The sequence below is a fragment of the Rhipicephalus sanguineus genome, chromosome 8 (assembly GCF_013339695.2).
Source record: "Rhipicephalus sanguineus isolate Rsan-2018 chromosome 8, BIME_Rsan_1.4, whole genome shotgun sequence".
Taxonomy (NCBI): Eukaryota; Metazoa; Arthropoda; class Arachnida; order Ixodida; family Ixodidae; genus Rhipicephalus; species Rhipicephalus sanguineus.
In genome coordinates, this window is record NC_051183.1 from 42,990,662 (window position 1) to 43,014,639 (window position 23,978).

The 23,978-nt window shown below is 46.4% G+C and overlaps 1 long non-coding RNA gene across 1 annotated transcript in view; it reads right to left on the reverse strand.

The window, feature by feature from the left end:
• Window positions 1-792: 792 nt before the first annotated feature.
• The window catches only part of LOC119401786 (uncharacterized), a 38,230-nt gene continuing 15,044 nt past the window's right edge, over window positions 793-23,978 (reverse strand). Inside the window, exons 3-4 of the long non-coding RNA XR_005185510.2 lie at window positions 2,543-2,608; window positions 793-929 (exon numbers count right to left, since the gene is read on the reverse strand). This is a non-coding gene — a long non-coding RNA (uncharacterized LOC119401786). The remainder of the gene's footprint in view (window positions 930-2,542; window positions 2,609-23,978) is intronic.

Sequence of the window (23,978 nt, forward strand, 5' to 3'; positions counted from 1 at the left end):
TAACGTAGTTCCCCACATTACACAAATCCTGTTCTTCATCGTCTTTCAACCATATTCATCGTTGTATGTGATTTCTATTAAAAACTGTCATTCTCTATTGCTTGTCTTGCGTTACTGGATTTTCACCTAGTGATCCTGACTTAGTGTATTTGTAACTTCTCGCTTTTTTATTCGTAGTTTCATTATAATAGCTCGGGTTCAGCGTCCCAAAATCACGATATGATTATGAGGGACGCCATAGTGGAGGGACACGGAAATTTCGACCACGTGACGTTCTTTAAATGAACCTAAATCTAAGTACACGGGCCTTATGTATTCGTACTTTCCTCTTATGTATTGCTTATCAGTCTGTGTTAGCGTGCACCAGCGCGAATACCTTGCGGGTGTGGCTGGGCACGTTGAATAAATTATTATTATTATTATTATTATTATTATTATTATTATTATTATATTATTATTATTATTATTATTATTATTATTATTATTATTATTATTATTATTATTATTATTATTCATTGTCAAAGGGCCTGAACTCTCCTTCAACTATAAGCCGCGGATTGGCCTCGTATTGGACTATATCCGGGTTATGTCCGCACTCACCTCCTTTGTTGACGCAGACAAAAAATACATGGAATCTTAGTCACGTATATCATAGCTGCATTAATAGCGTTTTGGGTTTATCCTTTGTTGGCTTCAGATGCTTTAGTTATTAGACCACTGTTGTGATGGGCTAGAATGACCGATGGATTTTCGCTAGTAGCGGAATGAAAGTATGTATGATACTTCACTTACGAGACAAAAAGGTATACGACATCATGACCATTCAGATTTCTTTTTCTCCAGTAATCTTCGACATTTTTCAGTGTTTGTTCCCGATCGACTACATCTTTCTCGTCTGTTTTTTCTTTATACACCAACGAGGTCTTATTCTGAAAGAAATAAAAACTGGGGAGGTGGGAAGCATGTAGGCAAAGGTGTTTCACCTCCCCTGACGTGAAACCCAGGGATGCGCGAAACATGCCGTGTTTTGAGAGAAATTTCTTTGATGAGGAACTAGTGGTACTAAGCCTGAAACCGCGCATGTAGGCAAGGGTGTTTCCACTCCACTAACGTCATCGGAGAACTCCGTCGGATTGCAGCTTACCTTAAGGTGCTTCTTCTCTTTCCCTTTAATCTTCTTCTTATTCTTCGCTACATGCTCGGTTTCAGTTCCCGACTTTTGTGCCGCATACGCTTTTATGATACACCGTCTCTGCATGACACACCCTGATGACATTACAAACCGACAAGCCAAGCCCCTAAGGGGCTTTGCCCCTAAATGTTCAATATAAGTCGTATTTCTTGAAGTAATGCGCACTCGTTTTGACAGCCAAGCTGTATATAACTAGGTGAGTCGTAACTATGAGTAGTTGTCTACTCAACAGAAAATTAGCATCATCATGAAAGGCTTTTACCCTCACATTAAGAAAAGAAAGTGTGCAGTCTTTCATACAAAGGCAAAGCGGTGAGATCACAGCACGTAGAAATGTATACGAACCGTTTGCTGATTTCTTCCGAGATAGTTTGCGCCAGCGCTCGCAACCGCGCCCTTATGATCACAGTTCGCAGTTGCTGCTGGAGCGATGCAGACCTCGCTCCGTCCCCTCCCCAGAAATCTCTTCATGCTCCTTCGCCTGACGAAAGACGTCCTGGGCGTTTCCTCTCTGCTTGAGGAGCAATCGATGGCAGGCCTCGCACGCGGGTTGATGTTATCACGTGCGCCCTCCTCCCGATAGAGATGTCCGGCTCGCTTCATCTCTGCTTCAGCCGCGTTCTTCGCCAGCGCTAGCTAGCTTTTACTCGCGGATAGAACGTACAGTGCGGGGGGTGTTGTTGCCGATTTGGATTTTTATACGGAGCACGGAATCGACGCCGACGCCTAAGCTGACGGCAACCAACCGTCGAGGGTGTCTATGTAATTGATACGACGCTAAAAATTACCTGACTAAATAAATCAAAGTGTAAATGAATAAATAACCGTATCACTGCACTTGTGACCTACGTAACTCGATGTGCAATTTAATAAATAGCGCGTACACTAAATTAAAAACATAAATGAATATATCGATAAATAAATGAATGAAATAATGAATACGAGTGGTTCACAGCTTCGCTGGTCATCTGCCTTCACAAAGTCGTTTGGGCAACGAATTTTTAAGATAGATCTGGACTTTTCAAAAGTGATGTTCCTTTAAATTCCCGGCTTGCGCAGCGAGAAATGACACACATTGCGATTCAATATTTCGCGGTGATAACAGCGTTGGGTGGATCGGCAAATCGCTTTACGAATAGCTACTAATTTGCAAGGGTTGACTTGGTGACCTGGTGCATTTACTTATATGTATCTATGAAACAACAGTGATCTTGATGGCTGAATGGCGTACATCAGTGCCAGAGTAATATGCAAACAGCATGTCCAGATTGTTATATGCATTAGGTACCTTCGCTGACTTTCGCAATTCATTTAATGTTTTATCAGTAGAAAATAAAACAGAAGTCTTACCGCAGCAGACGCGTCTTTTAGTGTTAGCGTTATCTCGACAGAAAGGTTATAAAATTGTTCTTGCACCTGGAAGAAAATACTCCGATTGTGAATGCTATATTTGGTATATATATATATATATATATATATATATATATATATATATATATATATATATATATATATATAAAATCGGTCTCCGATCGAAACGTCGACAAGCGTACACCTTTTTCCTAATATGTATATATATATATATATATATATATATATATATATATATATATATATATATATATGTTGCTTACTATTGCATGGAGTAAGTCACAATCTTGCTTGTTTTCACCTTAATTGCATGATGAGGCAAGAATAATTCATCACCTTTCGACGCATCGAGGATGGCCCAGCAATTCGCATAAGTAGGTTGTAGCACGGCTTGCGAAAAGTAGATTGGGCAGTTTCGACCTTTCTATCTATGGGAAGTTCGTGCTTTTCTGCATATTTGCAGCTGCCCACGAAATACAAAACTTTATCTTCCCCTACGGGCAACCATGGTGGGATGCGCGCATCGAGTTTCCGTTTTTCTTATGTGACTTTTGAGACGGTGGTTGTCGAGGCGTTTGAATTACCGCTTGCCGACGCTGACGTTTTCATTAGGCTTCCCGAGTCTTTCTCTGCTCCGCGGTGGTGGCGCTTCCGCTGCAACTAGCGCCGACGTTGACTTCGTTCATGGCGTTCCGCACACCGTTGCAAAAGAGAGAATGACGGAAGCACAGCGAACGCGCGCTTTCGCATCCTCGAAGCTTCGAGATTCGCTTGCCGGCGTTGCCGTTTACGCTCGGCTTCGCGAGCGTCCATGGAGCCATTGCGAAGGAGAGTGCCAACTTCCCCCCTCTCCTCGCGTGAGCGCTAGGAGAGAGAGGAGAGTTGTCGCATGCGCAGTATGGGTGGAGACGCCGCAGAACGGACATTGCCCCGAGGATAAGATGCTTTCGCATCTAAAAAATACCACGTTACATGCCTGCTCGTGTATTGTGATTGCAGTACTCCCTGACGTTCTGCGTGTAATAGGCTTCCCTCGCTGTAGTTCATGACAGCATTAAGCAGAAGCAGCTGTTACCACTTGTGCTGCCGAAAGCAGCGGGTGCGGCATCGCACTGCTGCCACAATCGTCGCTGCACTGCCGCCTGTTAAGCGGCAGCACACACAGACAAATGTTACGGTCGTTTGCGCGCGAAATGTTATGGTACACTGCAATAACGGCGCGCAAGTGGCCATATCAGGTGGCATTTTGTTGGATGTTTCGCAGGCACCTGCAGAAAAGCAAAAAAAAAAAAAACACGCCAATATGTAATAGAAGGGACGTTATATACTGCCTAAGCGGACGCGTTTCAAACCGATTTACATATTTATAATTGGAAATCCTTGCTCACCTTCGTTGCTTTAGAAGTTGGTTAATTAATCTTGCCTAATTAAGCAATTAAATCGCACAAAAAATATTGTGACTTACTCCATACAGCAGTCAGGAACATGCATTTCCTCACTTCGTTATAGAGTGCGCCGACATATTTTTATTGCACGACCATCGAGTGACTGTGCATTATTCCAGTAGACGCTGTGTAGCGCCGGTGCGAGTCGTCCGAAAATGAAAATATAGAAAAAAGGGATCGTGTGGATAAAGCTAACAGTTGTGTATAATAGAGTGGACATTACCCTATTGAAAATTTGGCCATCGTCCTGCACAATGGTGCATATTGTGCAATATGCACATCACCACCCAGCATACTTACACCACCTCCACTACAATATGTACCATTATGCAGCATAATGATGCATATTGTAGTGGACATGGTGTAAGCATGCTGGGTGGTGATGTGTCCACCCCCGAGCAAGTGAGAAACCTTTGCCTCTGCGTCCTGTTGACTACGCTGAGCAGGTACTGAAACAGAGCAGCTAATGACACCAGCAATAGGTGTGCCCTACTCTTGGTGTAACGGTAGGTGTGTCCTCCGGCACAGAGTAGACGCTTACGGTGTGCAGCTGTTGATGTGAAGAGCTGCTGTCTTTCAATCCCCGTTCGGGCTATTAATCTGCGCCCGAACGGGGATTGAAAGACAGGTGGGGGTAGGGCTTAAGCAGGATCAATGGTGCATACAGCGACGCACAAAGCAACATCCACCTTAGCTCGATGATGTCCACTACAATATCTACCATTATGATGGTCAACAGTGCATCCTAATTGCGGATATGCTAATGGAAGATGGGCGAATTTACGATAGGAAAGCTATGTCATAAATCAAAACTGGAGTCATGTAACTATTAGAAATTTGTATAATCATCAGTTACACTGCTGGAATCGTTACGGCACCTAGCGGAGCGGATCTCAACCAGGCACAACGTTAAACCAAGGAATTGAACCAGAGCAGAGGTACGCGGAAAACGTATATAAAAAGGAAAGAATGGGCTAGGCTAAGCGTTGTAAATGGTAGAGTGGACATTAAGCTGTGTCATAACCTAAAATTCGCGGAAGAACCGCGAACATCTCGTGTGTTCACGGCACATCCTCCTGGCCGCACACTCTCTCCCGTTCCTCGCTCCGGTTTCTTGAGCTGAACGCCGGGTTGCACAGCGTTTGCCTTACGTACATCATCACAGGACAGGGTACTTGCGTCACCGGTTGGTCTTCTTGACGTTCCTTAGTGAGGTGCACAGCAAGGGGAGTAGTAGGCTCACTGGCGTCGAACACATGACATCACTTACACATCCTTGGGCTCAAGCCTTGCTCACAGAAGCTACACTGATCTGGACTGTAGTGACACTTGGTGCACAACGGCGTAAGAACCCTTCGTTCCTTCGCGTTGCGTCTCCCCTCTACTACTGCTGCGCAGGTCGTTGAAATCAATGTAGCATCTATGTTCACGGGTAACATCAGCGGCTTCAGCTCCCCCGTTGCCGCTCCCGCGTAGTGACGTCGCACGGACTGGCGTGTGGGCGCCAAACGCTTGCTGCGGCATGCTGGAGTCGAACGTGTCACGCCGGTGGTATCTCTTTATCAAATTTTACCCAGTTTGCCCATGTTTACCGAAGAATCGGTCACTACCGCACCCTTATGTGCTACTACCAGACCCTTAAGTCTTGCATTAGGGTCGCTTCAGCATTCAGCTTTTCAGCGGTTAAGTGCGGTATTCCCTCTCTGGCATGGGAGTGTGAGTCATCCTGTAGGCGACGCCTTCGCGCCGGAGCCGAGGTGGTTCATGTTCCACGTTCATCGACCCGGGGACGATGGCCTCGCCGTGATGCAACATGATGCAAGGAGGCATTACATGTCTAGGCGCGGGCTCTTTGGATCAACGCCGCAAGGAGTTCAGTCCACCAGCAACACGGCCCTAGGTCTCTCACTGGCCGAAAGTGACGCCACTTGTTTGGGACTGCCGATTGGATGAGCATGACATCACTCGCCCCACTTCTTGATTGGCTAGAAGTGACGTATTGTAAATCTTTATAAGAAGCACAACCATCGAAAGACGGGTCGTCTTCTCCTGGCCGTGGTCCGCAGCGTACGATATGCTGCCGGCCGAAACTATGTGTATCTGCAGTTTTTTCACCATATTCTAATATTGCACCTATTGTAAATAAACCTAAGTTTTTCACCGTACGTCCGCATCACTCACGGCCAACTCCCGCGCCTCAGCGGCGAGATGCAATTACGATGATCGTTCTTAACGGAATTTCAACTCAAATGGTTCTCCGAGCCATCCTATCGTTAAAAACACTTGGCAAATTCACCTACCTACTCCCATCACTGGTTTAACTAATGCACGAGATTTGCGCTGATTAAATAAATGGAAGGAAATGTCTTCCTCCAACCAGTCACATAGTTTCATACTGGCCTCATCGTTTCTGATATTAATAATAACAACAACAACAACAACAACAACAACAACAACAACAACAACAACAATAATAATAATCAATCAATCAATCAATCAATCAATCAATCAATCATTTATTTAACGTGCCCAGGAACAACCGTAAGGTCTTTGTGCAGGCGCACGCAAAAAAAAAACAATAAAAATAAACTATACAATACAGACAGTCTTCAGAAATAAAAAGAGCAAATACACGTAGACAAAGAGAAATGAACACAAAAGGGGAGGAGTAAAATAAGACAACACGAGAAATATTGAAGGGGAATGAAAAATTAGATTGCATATATACAACTATGCGGAAAGGCGGAGAAGGGAAGACTTTGTACATTGTGCCATACTATGTCAAGACAGTACAAAGCTCGGATAAAAACAATGATTGTGGACTATGAAAAATGTCAAGATCAAGAAAATTAACATTATAGAGACTTTGTATTCTGTGAACGGTAGAGTGTTGGAAGAAGCAGGCGGGTACATGAAACGGTCTGTTCTCTCTGGTTAACTTACGCGGAATTCGAAAATTAACACAATTGAGAAGTACAGGGCAGGATATGATACCGTGGACTAGCTTGTAAAGAAACAACAGATCGGAACGATTTCGTCGGCAGTGAAGTGATGGCAATGATAATAATTCAGCAGTATTTGAACGAGATTTTTTAGCAAAGCGATGGTTATATATGCTAAGGAATTTTTTCTGGACTCGTTCAATGGTGTTACCGCTGGATTGAGCAATGCCATTCCATATCACGGACGCATACTCCAGTTGAGGAAGACATAGCGCGGTGTACAATTTTCGGAAGGGCATAGGAGAACGGAATTCTCTAGACAATCTGCAAACACAGCCTAGGGTGCGAAGACCCCGCAAAGCAACACGCTTAGCGTGAGCAGAAAAGTTTAACGTGCTATCAACAACAACACCAAGATCACTGATTTCATAAACCTTGCATAAGGACACAGAATTGACAGAGTATTGAAATGACACGCTAGATGTTTTGCGAGTGATAGACATGAATTTTGTCTTCGAGGCATTCAGAGAAAGGTTATTAGCGTTGCACCATTCGGAAAAAGAGCGCAAATCTGACTGCAGAAAGCGACAGTCGTTAACTGAACGAATTTCCTTAAAAATCTTGATGTCATCGGCATACAAGAGGAAAGAAGAATTACGAATGGCAAAAGAAACATCATTAACGTAAATTAAAAATAGGAGTGGGCCTAATACTGACCCTTGAGGGACCCCACTAGTCATTTTATACAAAGAAGACGTTTGGCCATTTACCGCTACATAACAATATCTATTGAGCAGATAGCTCTGCAGGAGATTCACAACCGACAAGTCAACATCAAATTGCGCAAGTTTAACCATAATCAGTGTGTGGCTGACTACGTCAAAAGCCTTGCTCAGGTCACAGTAGAGTACGTCAACCTGTCCTCTCTGAGAAATAGGTGTGGAGATCTGCGTCATGAAACTAGCAAGATTTGTGGTAGTTGAGCGGCCAGCGAGAAAACCATGTTGATTAGGAATCAATGAGCTTTTAACACTAAAAGACAATATTTTGTGAAGAGCCAGCTCGAAGATCTTTGATGTGGCACATAGTAGAGAAATCGGGCGATAATTAGAAACATCTGTTTTAGAGCCCGACTTAAATACTGGGAAAACACGAGCAGTTTTCCACATGCTAGGAAATGTGGAAGTGTCCAGGCAGTTATTAAATATCGTAGTCAGTACTGGGACAAATATACTACTATAAGCTTTTAGTATGGCGGAGGGGATGCCATCTGGGCCACATGATAAGGATGGTTTTAAGCACTTAATGCATTCGCAGATAAGATTTTCATCCAGCGACAAAGCACTGGGTGAGCGAACTGCCTTAGGCTGTCTGATATCAGTGCTAGAGTCTGAGGCCTTATAAACGGATGAGAAATGTGCGGCAAAACAGTCAGCGACGGCATGCACTTCTACCCCATTTGAGTCTAGTAGTCTGAAAGACTCTCCGCTTTTGCTGGACCGTTTACGTACATACTTCCAAAACTCAGCTGGCCTGTCAGAAGCGCTTTTTTCTAAGAATTCAATATACGAACTATGATCCCGTTTATATAGGCGTTTAGCGAGAGTTCGAAAAAAGCTGAACTCTTCCTTCCACTCGCTCGATGGAGAACATTTAGATTTCCTGTGTGCGCGATCTTTATGCTTCAGTGCACTGATAAGTTCAGATGAGAACCAGTGGGGATATTTACGTTGTTTATGTGTGTATTGGGGAATAAAATTACGCATGCTGCTCAGTACAAGCTCCGCAAACTGATCAACCTGGTCATCAACATTCGGTTTGTCAGTAACCTGTGACCAGTCAACGGTGGACAAGTGATGATAGAGGCCCGTGTAATCACCTCGCTTGAACGCAAATCTTGGAGATTTGTTTACGTAACTGCTGTAGCTCGTTGTTTCGGCTGATGCAGATAATCTTACGTTAAGTGGTGGGTGGAATTTGTCCGGACGTACAAGAGAGATGTTGGAGCGGGAAACTTCAAGGGGTTGATCGTTTGACACACACAGGTCTAAGACGTTGCCACTGGAATTGACGACTGAATTACGTTGCACTAGGGAATTAAACGCCAGAAAGTCCAAGAGCAGGCTGCACTTTTTCTCTGTGAAATGATTGTAATGAGAAAAGGTAAGCGTGCTCCAGTCAATTCCAGGTGCATTGAAATCCCCAAGAACAATAATTCTGTGCCCACTATGAGAAGATATCACAAGTTCAATAGAAGACATGACATCGTGAAACGAGGCAGGGGAAATGCTGGGCGGTAAATAGAAGCATCCAATCAACAATTTTTCACGGCGCTCAAGGTTGATTTCTAGCCAGATCGATTCTTCGATAGTTTCTAGGTCTTTCCGTCTAACGGATTTCAGTGAATTGTCAATGGCAATCAGCACGCCACCGCCTTTCTGTTTGGTTTCACTGAAATCTCGGTCACGGCGGAAGGTGGTGTAGGTCGGGGGAAAAAAGTCCGATGAGGGAATTTCAGCGCCTAGCCAGGTTTCAGAGATAGCAATAATAGGAAAAGCAGACGAAAGAACATTAGAGAAAAACTCGAGTGTCTTGGTACGCAGACCCCGAGCATTTTGGTAGAATATGTCTACGTCACACGGCACTTTGGATTCCAGTCACTATCTCAGAGGGATGAAGCATGTCATCGCGCAGCTCCCCACGAAATGGCTTGAAGAGGCATCCGAGGGGCCACATCGAAGGGTCATTCAGGCGTTGTAGTGTTTCCTCGTCAACTTCAATATAGAATGAAGAATATGACTGGAACTTTGTTTGAAGTCGCCGGCAGGAGATGGGAGACAGATCCAATGAAGCAATATGTTTCTTAATGTCAGCAGTAGTGGTGTCCGGGCTCAGCTTCGTAACAAAAATGGCCTTTGGCCATTGTGGCCTTTGTGGCCGTTGAGCTACAGATATAGTGGATGTTTTCATAACTCCAAACGAGGCGGGTTTCTTCTTTCTTTCACCCTCAGTCACCGCTGCAGAAGAGGCTGTCACAGGCATCACACTGACACGCTCCGACGTGTCTACGTCAGCTGGCGGCGAAGTCGAAGATGAAAGAATTTTGGAGAGGGGTTGTTCGGAGAACGCAGGTTGCTTGGAGGTCACAGACGGGTCAACGGTCACATGCGCTGGGGGTTTCACAGGTGCCTTCACTGCCACGGCGGCCGTGCGGCGCGTCAGCTCCTCACGCAGGAAGCGGACCTCTGCACGAAGGGAGGCGACCACGCGAGCTTGTTGTTCAACACCGCGGGAATGATCCTTACGGAGCCGCTCGTTGTCTTCGCGTAGTTGGGATACCTCGTCGCTGAGGAACGAGATTCCCTCCAATGCGTCGAGGAGGAGGCGGCGCAGCCCGGCGAGTTCGTCACCCGGAGGGGTACACGTGGAGAGGGAACCGGTTTGAGAACTGCAATGCTCACCGCTGCACCCCGACGAGTTGCTTTCGCTAGGCTTACCAGAAGCACGGCTCAGATCACATAAATTGCAGCAAAATGAGCGCGATCCAGACTTCAGGAGTTGCAGCTCTTCATCAGGCCAGGTTACACATTTCGCATGAACGCGTTTAGAGCAACTTTCACAGCGGAAAAACTGCTGCTTACCGAAAAACGGGCAGGAGCATAGCAAGCATGCATCCCGACTGGGAGCCATGGTGCGGGACTATAATAATAATAATAATAATAATAATAATAATAATAATAATAATAATAATAATATTATTATTATTATTATTATTATTATTATTATTATTATTATTATTATTATTATTATTATTATTATTATTATTATTATTATTATTATTATTTTGTTAGGTTTCACGTGCCAAAACCACGATATGATTACAAGGCACGCTATAGTGGAGAGCTCCGGAAATTTGTACCGTCTCCTGTTATTAACGGCACGCGAGCCTCCAAATTTCGCCTCCATCAAAATTCGACCGCCGCGGACAGGATTGAACACACTGAGCTCAGTAACTTAGTAAACTGCATATGCCGAAAATACTGAGTATCAACGGTACACGAAATACACTGCTGCGTTGAGAAGTTAACGTTAATTACGTATATTTTTGTGCTTGGCGCTCTTCACTTGATATCAGCTAACTGTGAAACATCTAAATGTAATTTTCAAACAAAAGCGTTTGTGTTGTCAGCAAGCGCTCGTCCTATCTTTTCTATCGTATTTTTCGGTCGAGCCTTATGGAATACAAACTTTGTTGTTTCGCACTGGATGTTGCCGCTATGTCTGCGTAATGGAGTGGTGGAATGGAAGCAATGCTGCATGGCTGGGTGCAGGAACTACAGTCTACATCAGCTTTATGCGCAGTTTGAACCGATGTCGATCGCATTTAACCAGGCAGAAACGCCGAGTTCGTGCATTGGCTATCGGTAAAAGGAAGAGGAACGGTTTGTCTATAGGGTGAAAAAATTCAGCAGATCCCACGCGTTGTGGGAATACCGGATGATGATATAAAAAACGTGAGCTCCCTGTCGCGTACGTCATGAAGTCATTTCCACCACTCACGTGTGGCACATGCCCGCTTACCGTGGCCCGTGGTAGGCGCCACAGGTGATTCACAGCCTACATCAACCCACGTCTCAGATATCTTAAAGGAGTACCTACAAAAATGTTTGATGAAGGCGAGATAACTTGTGAAATAGATCTGTGTGAAGGAAGTATTGGTATTATGCACAGAATTTCTAAACTCATTCCCCTATGGCTGAAACAACAGGTATACAATTGCCTCTTTTATTCTAAGATGTGCTATGGAGCTCTGGTGTGGGGAGCAACTACTAAAACTAATTACAAGAAACTTGTACTTCTATAAAAAGAGTTCTCCCGCCTCTACTGCAAACACCAAGGAAATTACGCAAAGTTGAAGACAGCACCTTTATTTGAAAGATATCAGATGCTTCGTGCTGATCAAGTTTATTATATGAAAATATTACAAACCATATACAGAACAAATTGTATGAGCACAACGAAGGAGCCAGACAACACACTTATCCTATCCACCAAGACCTACGCCATCCGCAACGAACACGAACAAATTATGGTAAACTAACTTTTACCTATCAAACAACTTGCACATTAAACAAATTGGAACATAAGCTTGATTTTGATTGCACAGAAAATCTTTCAAGGTACAAGTTAAAGAAGTGCTAATGCAGGAAAACATACTGTTTGATGGATCATAAAAAATACTGATGCTAGCAATGATAGTAGTCAGGCGTGAGAATTTTTGTGCTGCATGTATTGTATAAACTATAAAAATGTTATGTATCACATCTCTCTAATGTTCTAGTCTAATTTTTTCCTGAGATATTGTTATTTACTATGTTATGTAAAAGATTTGTATAGTCAATCAGATTCAATGTAACATCACATTTTCTGTCAGATATTTTTTTCTCTATTGCTTCTTTTGTTTATGATGGTCTGGATGCCGCGAAAGCTGCATTTTTTATTTATTTTGCTCTATGAACTGTGTAAAAAGGTGTCGGGTCCTCTGTCAGGCTATATGCCTTGAGCCCCAACATCCTTTTGTTTCTTGTCTCTTGTACAAGAAAACAACAAGACAAATTTTGAAATTGAACACGCATAATCTACAAAGCAATAATGAATTTTATAGCCTACAACATATTTAAACTCAATGTTAAAGTACGTGTAGGGCCACTACACGTGAAACGCGCCTTTAGTTTTCATGTAAACATACAACCGCTACCTTCGTCATGAGTATGTGATGGCAGCCATGATCCTTGCGAGTGCTCTCTCAGTGCAGACCTTTTCAACAGAAAGATGCAGCGCCTCGTTTATGGATGTGCATGGGAGTACAAAAATTCAAATTGTTGCCTTATAGTGAACTTTTGGGGGGTCACGCATACTTACAACACCCCAGAGGGGATTATAGCAGCCCAACCAAAATCACTGCACAAGCGGGAATTGAACCCAGCCATCTGCATGGCTGTAAAGGTACCACACAGTCACGCCAGTGCTTCAAGCTGCTTCGTAAAGAAAGCCTATACAAGCGTCAGGACAACTCCAATGGTGTCTGCCGTGTTGGTTATACGCTTTGATATCAGTGTAATAAACATTACATGTGGACAGTCGTGATCAACGTTCTAGAGAACACGGGAGCGCATGGCAAAAAGCGGCGTGGCGCCTTCAGACAGCTGCTTGCGAAGTTCGAGAGCGCGCAATGCACACGCACGTCCTTGTTTACCTGCCAGCCTGGTGTTCGTTCCCTCCAAGTGCGCGCGCACCAGAACTAGAGTGTACTCGAACAGGGGAGTGCTCGCAACGGCCGCTGCACCGACGTACAGAATGTGAAGCCCAAACAGGGTCAAACTGCTTGTGGCGCTGCGATCGGTAGTCTGCAATGTGTCGTCGTTCACGAGTGGCACGCGGCTCCGCCAAAGTCCGGGTTCAATTCGCAGCTGTAGATGGTGGGCTTTTCTTCTTAGTGTTATTTCTGTACTGGTTTTCTTTTGTTCCTTAAAACTAGCTTTTGTTGCTACGTATTGCTACAAAAAGTCACGTAAAATGTGAAATCTCGTTTCGGGTCTCGAATTCGCAAAAATCTCGGAGGCCATACTTACGTATTTGTTGAATCCAGCGTGGTGGCGCTACATATAAATTCGCTCACTGTGAATTTTTTTCTATTTTGCTTCACATTTTGCGTTACTTTTTGAAGCAGCACGTAGCAACTGAAGCTAGTTTTTAAAAAAAACAAAGGAACACCAAGACAGCTATAAAAGCTGACACTAAGAATAAAAACCCACCATCTACAGCTGCGATTTGAACCCGGGCCTTTTGCTTGGTAAACGGGCATTCTATCCCTGTACCACTTCGGCTGAGCCGCGCGCAACTCTTAAACGACGAAACATTGTAGACTACCGATCGCAGCGCCACAAGCGGATCGACCCTGTTTGGGCTTCACTTTTCGAAGCTCGTTCCGAGCACTCCCCTGTTCCGAGCACGCCAGGGAGAGCGCAAGTTGCCAATTCTGCAGTCGCCACGCAAGCACCGAGCAGCGGTATCACGACGAAAATACGTAGCTTGCACTGGCAGCGCTCGGTGTGCCACACTTTTCGCCTTGCTAGACACTCCGCGGCGCGGGAAACATGCTTTGCGTCAGTTTTTTAGATGCGGAGCCGCTTATGGCGGGTCTTTGTCCCTCACTACCGCGTTCCGCGTTGTCCACCCACCACTGCGCATGCGCGTCCCCTCCTCTCTCTCTCCCCTCTCCTACGCCCCCTCCTCTCCCCTCTAGGAATCATCTACTCTACGGAGCGGCGCGTACGATAGGTGGTGCGACAGCTGCATACTCCACTGGGGGTGCCACGGTAGTCCCGCGGTATGAAAATGACAGAGCGCGCGCGCCTAATTCTTTCTCCTGTGCAGCGCCGCGATGAGCGCTCGGTCCGAACGGGAGCGGCGATCCCGAACTTTGGGCTCGCGTAGCCGAAAGGAAACGTAAACGGCGGCAAGCGGACCCTGAACTCGGGGCTCGGGAAGCCGGATCTCGAGGCGGCGTGGCAACGCGAAGCCGAATCTAAACGTCAACGTCGAGCGGCGTTGTCTCTCATACATTCTCATTCGTACTCTCAATAAAATTATACCATCTCCCGCTCAAGCTAACCATTTTCCCACTGCTTCGCATCCACACATAGTTCCGTTTATCGGGAGATGGTGTTTTTTTTTTCTCAGATGCGCATATATGATAAGATTACCAAGCAGCTTTTATTCGCGGAACTCATGCATGCTGCAATTTGTTGTCGTGCTCGGTGGAAGTATCCTGCGCCCATTGACATGCGCAATGAAACAAGGAACTTGGCGTCACCAGTTCGTAGTACAAAGCTACAAGGCAATGCGCGTGGAATAAAAAATGAGATTCTGGCAAGCTCGGGAAAAATTAGTCCTCGACCATACAGCAGGATGAAGTTTTTCTCAAGTAGAAAAGTTTCCTCTCAGGCTCGGTGCTTCCGTGGTGACTGTATTAAATTGGCACCTTGCGCGTTTTCTGGCATTCGGTTGCGCGCGCACTTTAAGCGAGCGAACTAACAGGCTGGGAGGCACAGAAGGACGCGCGCAGTGCGCGTCGCGAGCTTCGCAAGTAGCCGTAAGAGGGAGCGCGGCCCTCTCTCCTGCAATCTCCCGTGTTCTCTAGAGTTTCGACCTCGACTGTCCACCTATGAGATATAGTCAAGCGGTGCGCGAATATGCCTACGACAGTTACTTATGATATGCAGATCCTCGCACAATAGTGTGCAGGTTGTGGCGATGAAAATGTTGTCTCTGCCCTAGACGAACTGACATCTGGGCTACTTCGATGTGGTTAAACATGTCATCATTCGTTTCGCGCTGAAGCCACTGAACAAGTTCAGTGGTTTCGCCGACGCTGGCAAAAGAGCGCCTTCGACCAACGCACGTCTTCTTCTGTGCTTGCCCAATTCTTGTTCAAATTCTTGCTCACACACATTGTGGGAGATTGGCCAAGAATTGAGTGGCTTTATCAAATGTTATAATACTTCAGAATAAGGGAGGTTATAGAACAGAAACATTACAACTTTTATATGAAATTCTGTGGCACATACTTCGTTTCCGTTGGACAGGGTAGTGGGGCTTGCCTAATTTCTGTGGCACGGACTAGTTCGCGCGATTACGCCACCAACGTCGAAGGCAACGGCGAACAATGCAGGAACGGGAGCCTAAGAGCTGCGCTTTAAAGGGCCCCTCACCAGGTTTGAGAATTTTTAGCTGATGAGCGCAATGCATACACTGGGCGTTCACGATCACGCCTGCCAAAAAGTTGCAAAGCTAGGTTCCGCGGAAATGGGTCAAATTTAAAGCTGAACGCAGCTTGCCCTTCTTTTTGCGGGCACTCGCCCAGAGATTGAGGGGATGACGTACACGATAAAATGGCCCTACGTAGACGGTAGTGCTGTGACATCGGTCCTCTACGTAGACGACTGTGCTCGGACGTTGCCAACAATAGCACGCGACACTGCGATACCTTCTATGCTATGTCAGCGAATACCTTCTATGCTGTATTTTATATCTTTCAGCCCAACGCTACGAGATGGATTGAGGTGTTTGTGTAAGTGTACTAACTGTGTGCATATCGTGGGCTTACCAGACACGTCTACAATGCCAACACTGGCGTTTAAAGGGTAACTTATGCTGCGACGTAACATCAGCCCTCACGTTAGAGTACATATAGGAGACCAGCGCTGGATAGGTGGCGCGCCGAAAAAGGGCCCCTGGCGGGGAGTCGCAATATACCACAGCCGCTCGCGCCCAGACGGCGGGCTGCAGTGTATCGCGGTGAGCGCACGCGCGTGCGCCGTTCCCGCGATATTGGTGGGAACAGTTCGAACAGCCATTGCGTCAGAAATGCTGCACTATGGTTTAGAAAAAAATAAGTTCGTCTGACGGCGACTTTCACAGCAAAAACACTGAAAAACAGAGATACGGTCTACAAAGCGGACTACGTCTATGCATACGGTGTCAAAGAGACAGTGCTATGCCGCGATGGCGTCTCCATCGTCATCATTTTCTGGCTGCGTGCTGGGATTTGTGTCAAGTTTGTGCTGGCTTACAAGCCTCCATTGTTAAGTGCGTGCTGCGTCGATACCACACTGCCCAATTCTGCAGTAAAAATGAAAAAAAAATAGAGGCAAGGGGTAGTTGCGTCATTTTTTTTTCTGCCGTGGTATGTATGCCGAGTCCACAGCATGTATGCGCGCGGACGTTGATAAAGCAAACCACCGTGGTAGCACAGCACGTATGGTGTCGCGCTGCTATGCTCGAGTGCGCGGGATAGAATCCCGGCCGCGGCTGCCGCATTTCGACGGGGGCTAAATACAAAGAACACCCGTGTACTGCGATTTTTGTGCACATTAAAAACCCCCAGCGGTCAAAATTAATGCTGATTCCAACACTACGGCGTACGTCATAATCATACCATGTTTGGCACGTCAAACTCTCGCCATTATCGATGTTGATCAAACACCTTTATTCTAAGCAGACACAGGCAAGCGGAATAAAAAAGACTACGTTAGGCGAATTATGCGACGACCAGAAATACAAGACATTTGAAACTTCTCTGGCGAGACATAAATTCCGATGTCAGTTCGCCACGGCAGTCAATGCAGAAAGAAGCTTTACCGCATCGGCTGACAGCAGAGACTTAAGCTTCGAGTAGTCCGCTGCTTTATTCCTAATAAGAACCCTGTCTGCAGCAAAACCCGCCACGATGGTCTATAGTGGTTATGGTGCCCGACTCCTGACCCGAAGGTCGCGGGATCGAATTCTCGGCCGCGGCGGCCGCATTTTCGATAGAGGCGAATAAGTTTGAGGCCCGTGTACTCAGATTTATGGGCACGTTAAGGAACCCCAGGTGTTCGACATTTCCGGAGCCCTCCACTACGGCGTCTGTTATAATCATATCGTGGTTTTGGGACGTAAAACTCTCAGAATTATATTATACTATGTGTGTAGCACAAATAAATTAAACGGAGGCATCTCAGCATCGAGTATCCATCGTGTGCATATTTTTTGTAATAGTTCAGCGGCTTAGGCGAACGTTCACCCGCACGCATCTTGTAGATAAGTCAGAATTCCTTCTGAGTACCTGTTTGAAAATAATGCAGACTGCTTGCCTATCGTATCATTCACTTCACATGGTGGCATCAGAATGTGCTTGGTGGTGGTGGTCAGATGAGACAATTGAAACACATGCCGTATATGCTGCATAATATGCTCGTTTTATACGCGCCAAAACAGCGGTTAAATTCTGCTCTTTGGCCCTGGTTTCCACTGCTAGCCGTCTTCCCTATCGAATAAATCTAGGAAATACGCGCAATTCGGTTTCGAAACCAACCCGACGCCACATGAGAAGAGAGCAAAAGCAGAACATACATGCTGCTCAGACTGACTGCCTGGATGCAACGCCGCCTCCGTTTTTATTCATGTGGCTTAAAAGGAAAAAAAAACGTAGAAGGATACATCCTCCTTCCTTTCTACGTGTTGTGGCACTTGAATACGCAACAGTAGTGCCAGCGTACTTTTGTTTTGTCTCGGCGATCCGCGCCCACATCGCCTCTACCAGTCGCCGCTGTCGTCCGCGGGAGCGGCTGTGATATGCGCGCTTTGACCACCAGGGCGGCGCTGCCCGCACCGCGGAAACTCGAGAGCTGGTTCCCTATACGTCATTGTTATCAAAACAAAGTGCACTTTATGGTGTAATCATGGGAATATCATACGTAACTTTAGTTAATGTCTTCCTCCGGGGTCGAGCAATGCCTAATATACCTTGCTGAGTCATAGGAATACAAATGTAATGTTCATTAGTCTGCTATAAAAGCGGAGCCAACACTGGAACCACCGACGTTAATCTGATATGACACCTGTATCGTAAGAGTACATATATAGTGTTTATTGCTTTCTTTTAAAATTAGACAGCCAGTACCACATCTACAATCGATATTGCACCGATATTATACCTGCTTAGGCTGTCTTTAGAAACCAGTTTATAGACCTGGCGTGGATCTGTGGTAGAATACCTGATTGCCACGCATAATGCTTGGGTTCGATTCCTGCTGCTATCCTAATTTTCATTCTTTCCATTCGTCGTGTCAACGCTGCCGATGTCGGTTTTTGTTAACACTCTCGCATTTAAATTAACAATGTCGCTTCTCGCCGTTCCTCGGTAGATGTAAACTGCCAACCAGCTGTGGCGCATACCCGTACACCGCGGCCCGTGGTAAACAGGCATGTGCCACACGTGTCTGAAGGAAAGGATTTGACGACGTACGCGACAGGATTGTCCCGTTATTCATGTCATGACCAGCCAGTCGTATTCGTCAAATTCACTTACCCTCCCATGCCAATTTCGGTCTACACCAAGTTAAGGAGGCGATCACGAGAGCACCCAGACGTAGGCGGCTAGATACATAGATACGTAGATAGAAACGCTCAAAGTGCCATAGGTTCCCTAAGAAATGCTTCGCATTTTAATTGCAATAGCAATTATATGGACAATATCGGCTGGTTTTGCCGTCGCCGTCACCGCCGTCATGCTCCGTATATGTATAAGTATGTATATATATATAAAAGTCCCAAGGAAAAATAATTCAGAAAAATGCTTCCGAAACGTGGAGTCGAATCAGCGACCTCTCGACCCGCAGCGCGTGGCGCTAACCGCTACGCCACAAAGTGTAGACCCTTCAGGTAGCTAATGGCGAGCGTTATATACACACCCTTAACACTGGCAGGACCAAGTGACGGCAGGCGCTTATAAGCGTTCCTTCATTACCAGCGAGATGGCGCGAGGAGCGCAACGGGCGCATTTAAAAGTCGTCGGCCAGCTCGCTCGCTTCTTCTAATATTTACGCAGGGAGAACCTTGCCCCATCACGGGCCGCTTTTCTTGCTATCGCATTCATTGCTTCGCCCTTGCGGCGAAACTGTGACTTTTTAAGACACAGAACCGGAATGTGTGCGTTTTCTTTTTTAATGTTTACTGCGAATTGCAGTGAGATGCGAGACTATTCTACCTTCGTTTCTCGCACTTTGCTCGCACAACTAATTTCCTTACCGTGTTCCAGCACTCATCAGGCTCATTTATCCTCCCGCGTCTAACTAGATGCTCGTGCAGTACACCACCAGTCTCGCGCCCGTACAACTGTCGCAGCTTTTGTGCTCAGTAATAGGTTGGAAGCGAAGTGATCGGCGAGGGTAGCATTCGTCATAACTTGCAGAGATGAAGCGCAAAGAACGCCACCACAACACCGCTCGCGTCTCGGGGGTTCGGGCTGGTTCGGGCACGTCATGCGCTTGTGGGATGCTGTGCCGAAGGAACGTAGCATCCCAACATGAAACATAATAGCGTTTATTAACGTGTTAGTAGCAGCGGGGCGAACATGCCGATGCTGCGCTCGCTGTTAGATAAACAAGGAGGATCTTGGTAGCTTGCAGCCGAGTTTTGTAGGCGCCGCCGGTGACGTATGCCTCGGACTGATTCTGCTCGGCGCTGTGGCTTATCGGATTGTGGTGCGCATCGTGCAGCCGTGTCACGCCGAGCGAAATGATAGCGAGGGGTAGGCTGCGTGGTGGCTGCGCAGACTGTGTCGCCACATCACCCCCCTGCGGAGTGGAGAGCCCTCAGGGCTTGTAGAAGTCCGGGAGGCGTAAGGAGTTCCACCAGTTCCGGTGGACGGCACTGCGAACCATGCAGCGGGCGAGGACCACGATGATTGTGCGTGGCTCGCGGCAGCGAGCCAAGCAGAGGGATGCGTTGGTGTTGCCGGTGGTGAGGGTGGTCAAAATGCAGTGGTCGACGCAACGCCAACAATCGTGCGTTGGACGCATCACAGCTGACTGGCGCGAGAGGGTGGCCCCGCCACATGTGTAGCCGGTTGTTATCGGCTGGGGAACAGTTCCGACTGGCCATGGTGCGGGTTCGTCTGCTGCTGCGGGTTCGCCTGCCGCCGCGGGTGCGCCGGGCTCGTCTGCCGTCGCGGGCGCCGAGGGCTCGTCTGCCGTCGCGGGCGCCGAGGGCTCGTCTGCCGTCGCGGGCGCCGAGGGCTCGTCCTGCCGTCGCGGGCGCCGAGGGCTCGTCCGCCGTCGCGGGCGCCGAGGGCTCTCGTCCGCCGTCGCGGGCGCAGAGGGCTCTCGTCCGCCGTCGCGGCGCCGAGGGCTCTCGTCCGCCGTCGCGGGCGCCGAGGGCACGGCTGCTGCGGCGGGTGCGGGCACGGCTGCTGCGGTGGGTGCGGGCACGGTTGCTGCGGCGGGTGGTGCTCTAGTGCTGCTCTAGTGGTGCTCGTGACATTGTGTGCACATGACGTATTCATGCGTGTGCGTCATGTGATCCTCCCGTTCGCGTGCCGAAGAGGGCAGGGAAGGGGTTTGGCTTGCGAAGGCTACACGGGCAGAGCGGCAAGGGTTTCAAGCTCGCTTCCTCGCATCATGGTTTCGCGCCGCCTCAAAGCATTAATTAGTTCAGCTTCTAATGGACCGAATAGAAAAATTCCTGTGGCATAATGCTCTTTTTTGGGCGCGCCAAAACTTCCAGTGTCCAACTGAAATTTGTTATGTCACCTGGTAAGGAACCCTTTAAAATCCGACATGGGCTGCTACTTGGCAACTGCTTCTCCGCATAAAATCGATCGCCACGATGTGGAGCATCCGCCTCATTATTAGAACAGTGTTCTCGTAATCCATCTGGCGTACATTTATGAAGGACTCTTTAGGTTTATGCGCCTCCACCGGTACAGTATGAGTTTCGTGATCGCATATTTATCAAAACCTGCCGTGTATGTACGGTTTATTCTTACGCATCTTGTCTTTGTTAGCCCCACATGTTCCAGTATTATTTAATTTGAGGTAATGTGGAACAAGTTCAACGTTTAAGTGCGGGTATCCGGAGTTTGTGCCGGTGTGGTTTTTCAACTTTGAATCAATGTCTTTCACTGTGAGCAGCGCACTTTGACCCAAATGACACCGTCTCTTAACAAGTGCATGGTTAATACTGGTTAATAATAGCGTGACTCTGTGGTCTTTTAATACTGCCTAACACTGGCTACAGGAGCGTGGAACAGTGTTTGGCGTTTTGATGCCTACGTATGTATATACATTCCGCCTTTTTTTTGGTACAATGCTTGGCTTCTTTTGTGGATCTAACTGTATGTTATGTATAATGCATCAGTTGAATGTACCTGTATCCACTCCTGCTAGGGCCTCTAAATAGGCGTGCGTTATTCTGTAAAATAAAATAAAGCTAGTTGACTTTTATTGCACCCCTTCTCAGCACCTGTATAAACATATATGGCTCCCCAAACGAACTCACTAACAATGGCGCTGTGACAGATAAGCACTCGCGATTTAAGTAACCGGAAAATAAAAAGAAAATGTATCTCGCTAAAACGATAGCTATTTCTCTTTGCACTTTATTCAAGTAAACGATATTACTTTTACTTTATTGATGTAGTTATTCGTTTATTAATTTATTTTTTTATTTATGAATACTGTAAGCCATGAACAGCTGATACAGGACTGGGAGTACAAAAATGTTGGAGGACCCTTGAGCTTCGCCTTCAAGAGTACATCGCGATAGAGTAATAGGGCCCGTGCGCATCGCCTTCTCAATTGTTAGCCTGGCTTCGGTTCTCGGTGCATGCTTCAACCGTGCCGTTAGGAAACGAACGACTGTGCGCGTAACATTGGCCGTTTCAAGCTATCCTAGAATGCCTACTGCAAGTGCAGTTGTTAAGCGCCCACTACGCCAAAATTCTTCCTTTAGTGAATCAGCAAAGGGCCCACTACGCGTCCGTAGAGCAAAACGCGAACCTATGCAGCTGCTCAATTTGTTGATGCTTTGGCAGCTGATGATGATTAAGCATGTCTGAGCGCTTTGTAATCGATGCGCCTTTAAAACACCCACCGTTTGTGCAATCTACATGCTTTGACGCCTGGCGCAATTGTACGCTTCTGCAAAGCAATATTACATGCGTTAAGGAGACTCCTTTCACTAGATGACATTCATATAGGGTTCTTTTCCCTAAGAAATTTCGAGCAATAGCGAGGCTCCTGTTGTTGAACACCTGCTTGCCTTACAGATGGCATGGGTTAGATTCTCATCCGAACGACGGCATTTTATTATATATTTTATTTGCATTTTTCCTCGATTTTTCAGTCGCGGACAAGACGATGATTTTTCGCTCACAACCAACGACTCCAACACCGGAAATTCTGCGAATGAGTACTGGCGTAGCGTCTTATGATAAAGGAGATGCATGACATTCGTAACAGAACGGTGTAGTGAAATCAAGAGCTAGACGAAAACTTGTCAGGTCGGAAATGCTCTTGCTGCAAAGTAAAAGCAAGGCGCCGACCAAATACATAAAGAACTTTATAATACAAGACGTTTCAGGTACCATACGGGGGCCAAGTTCAGGATCTATTCGTTCTACACTATGATTATTAGCAATAAATCTAGGATTTGGAAGAGCCACACCCCCCCTACAGGAGCCGCGACGTATTTTATTTTAAAATACTTTATTTGGTCGGCGTCTTCCTTTTACCTTTGACCGAGAATGGGGCTCTTTCGCGTACAGCTTACACGCTACGCCACCTAGCTAAACTAAGAAACACTAAAACGGGTTGATAAATGACGTGCTTTTTTGTTACTCTGCTATTGTTAATTCTGAAGTTGAAGATTTCTCTGGAGAAGAAAATGTTGGTCAAAGATTTATTTACAGTATTTCATCCGGAAATCTTAGCGCCTCTTCATTTTGCCGTCCAAAATTTCAAAGCATACATTTCTATTTTTGCTGTTATTTTTTTTTACAGTATTCATTGTTCGACATTTTTAAAAATGTAATAAACATGTTTTTTTTAGTTATTTTGCGCAAAATATTGTCAGTCGCTGCTTTTTATATGGCTTTCTGTTTTGAAATGCAGGGAAGGAAGACTATTTTCGCTTTGTATTTAGAAGGGGAGCATAGGCAGTTATGTTGTAGACCGGCTCCCATTAAGCCTAATTAGTCGGCTTTTGGACGGATCTCCTACTTGTTTTAAGGTAATGTTTTATTGATGTAAGTTTGCTAGCACCACTTAGATATCTTATGTTTCTCATGATTTTAAGGATAAGGGACTTGAAGGTGTGATAGGGCAGCGGAGCTTAAGGTGCTGTTAAGAGATCACGTACCTGGAGAGGAACGTCACCTGAGAAGGCGACTAATAGGTTGGCGTAGCGAGTCTGGCGGAAGGTTCTGGGCGCGGCCTGACGGCCTGCCTCTACCTGAGGAAACCAGATGTCGAGATTCTGATGGCTCTACAGCGGCATCTTGGCAGCGTAATGTGCCACTGGTATGGAATGAGGAATAGCGACGCCGTGTTGGGTGATCGAGACGCCGTCGGAAGGAGCGGGTGTTCATGGTCCGGGTCACCAATATGGTTAGCAAGCATGAGACACAAAAAACACGCCCTTCTT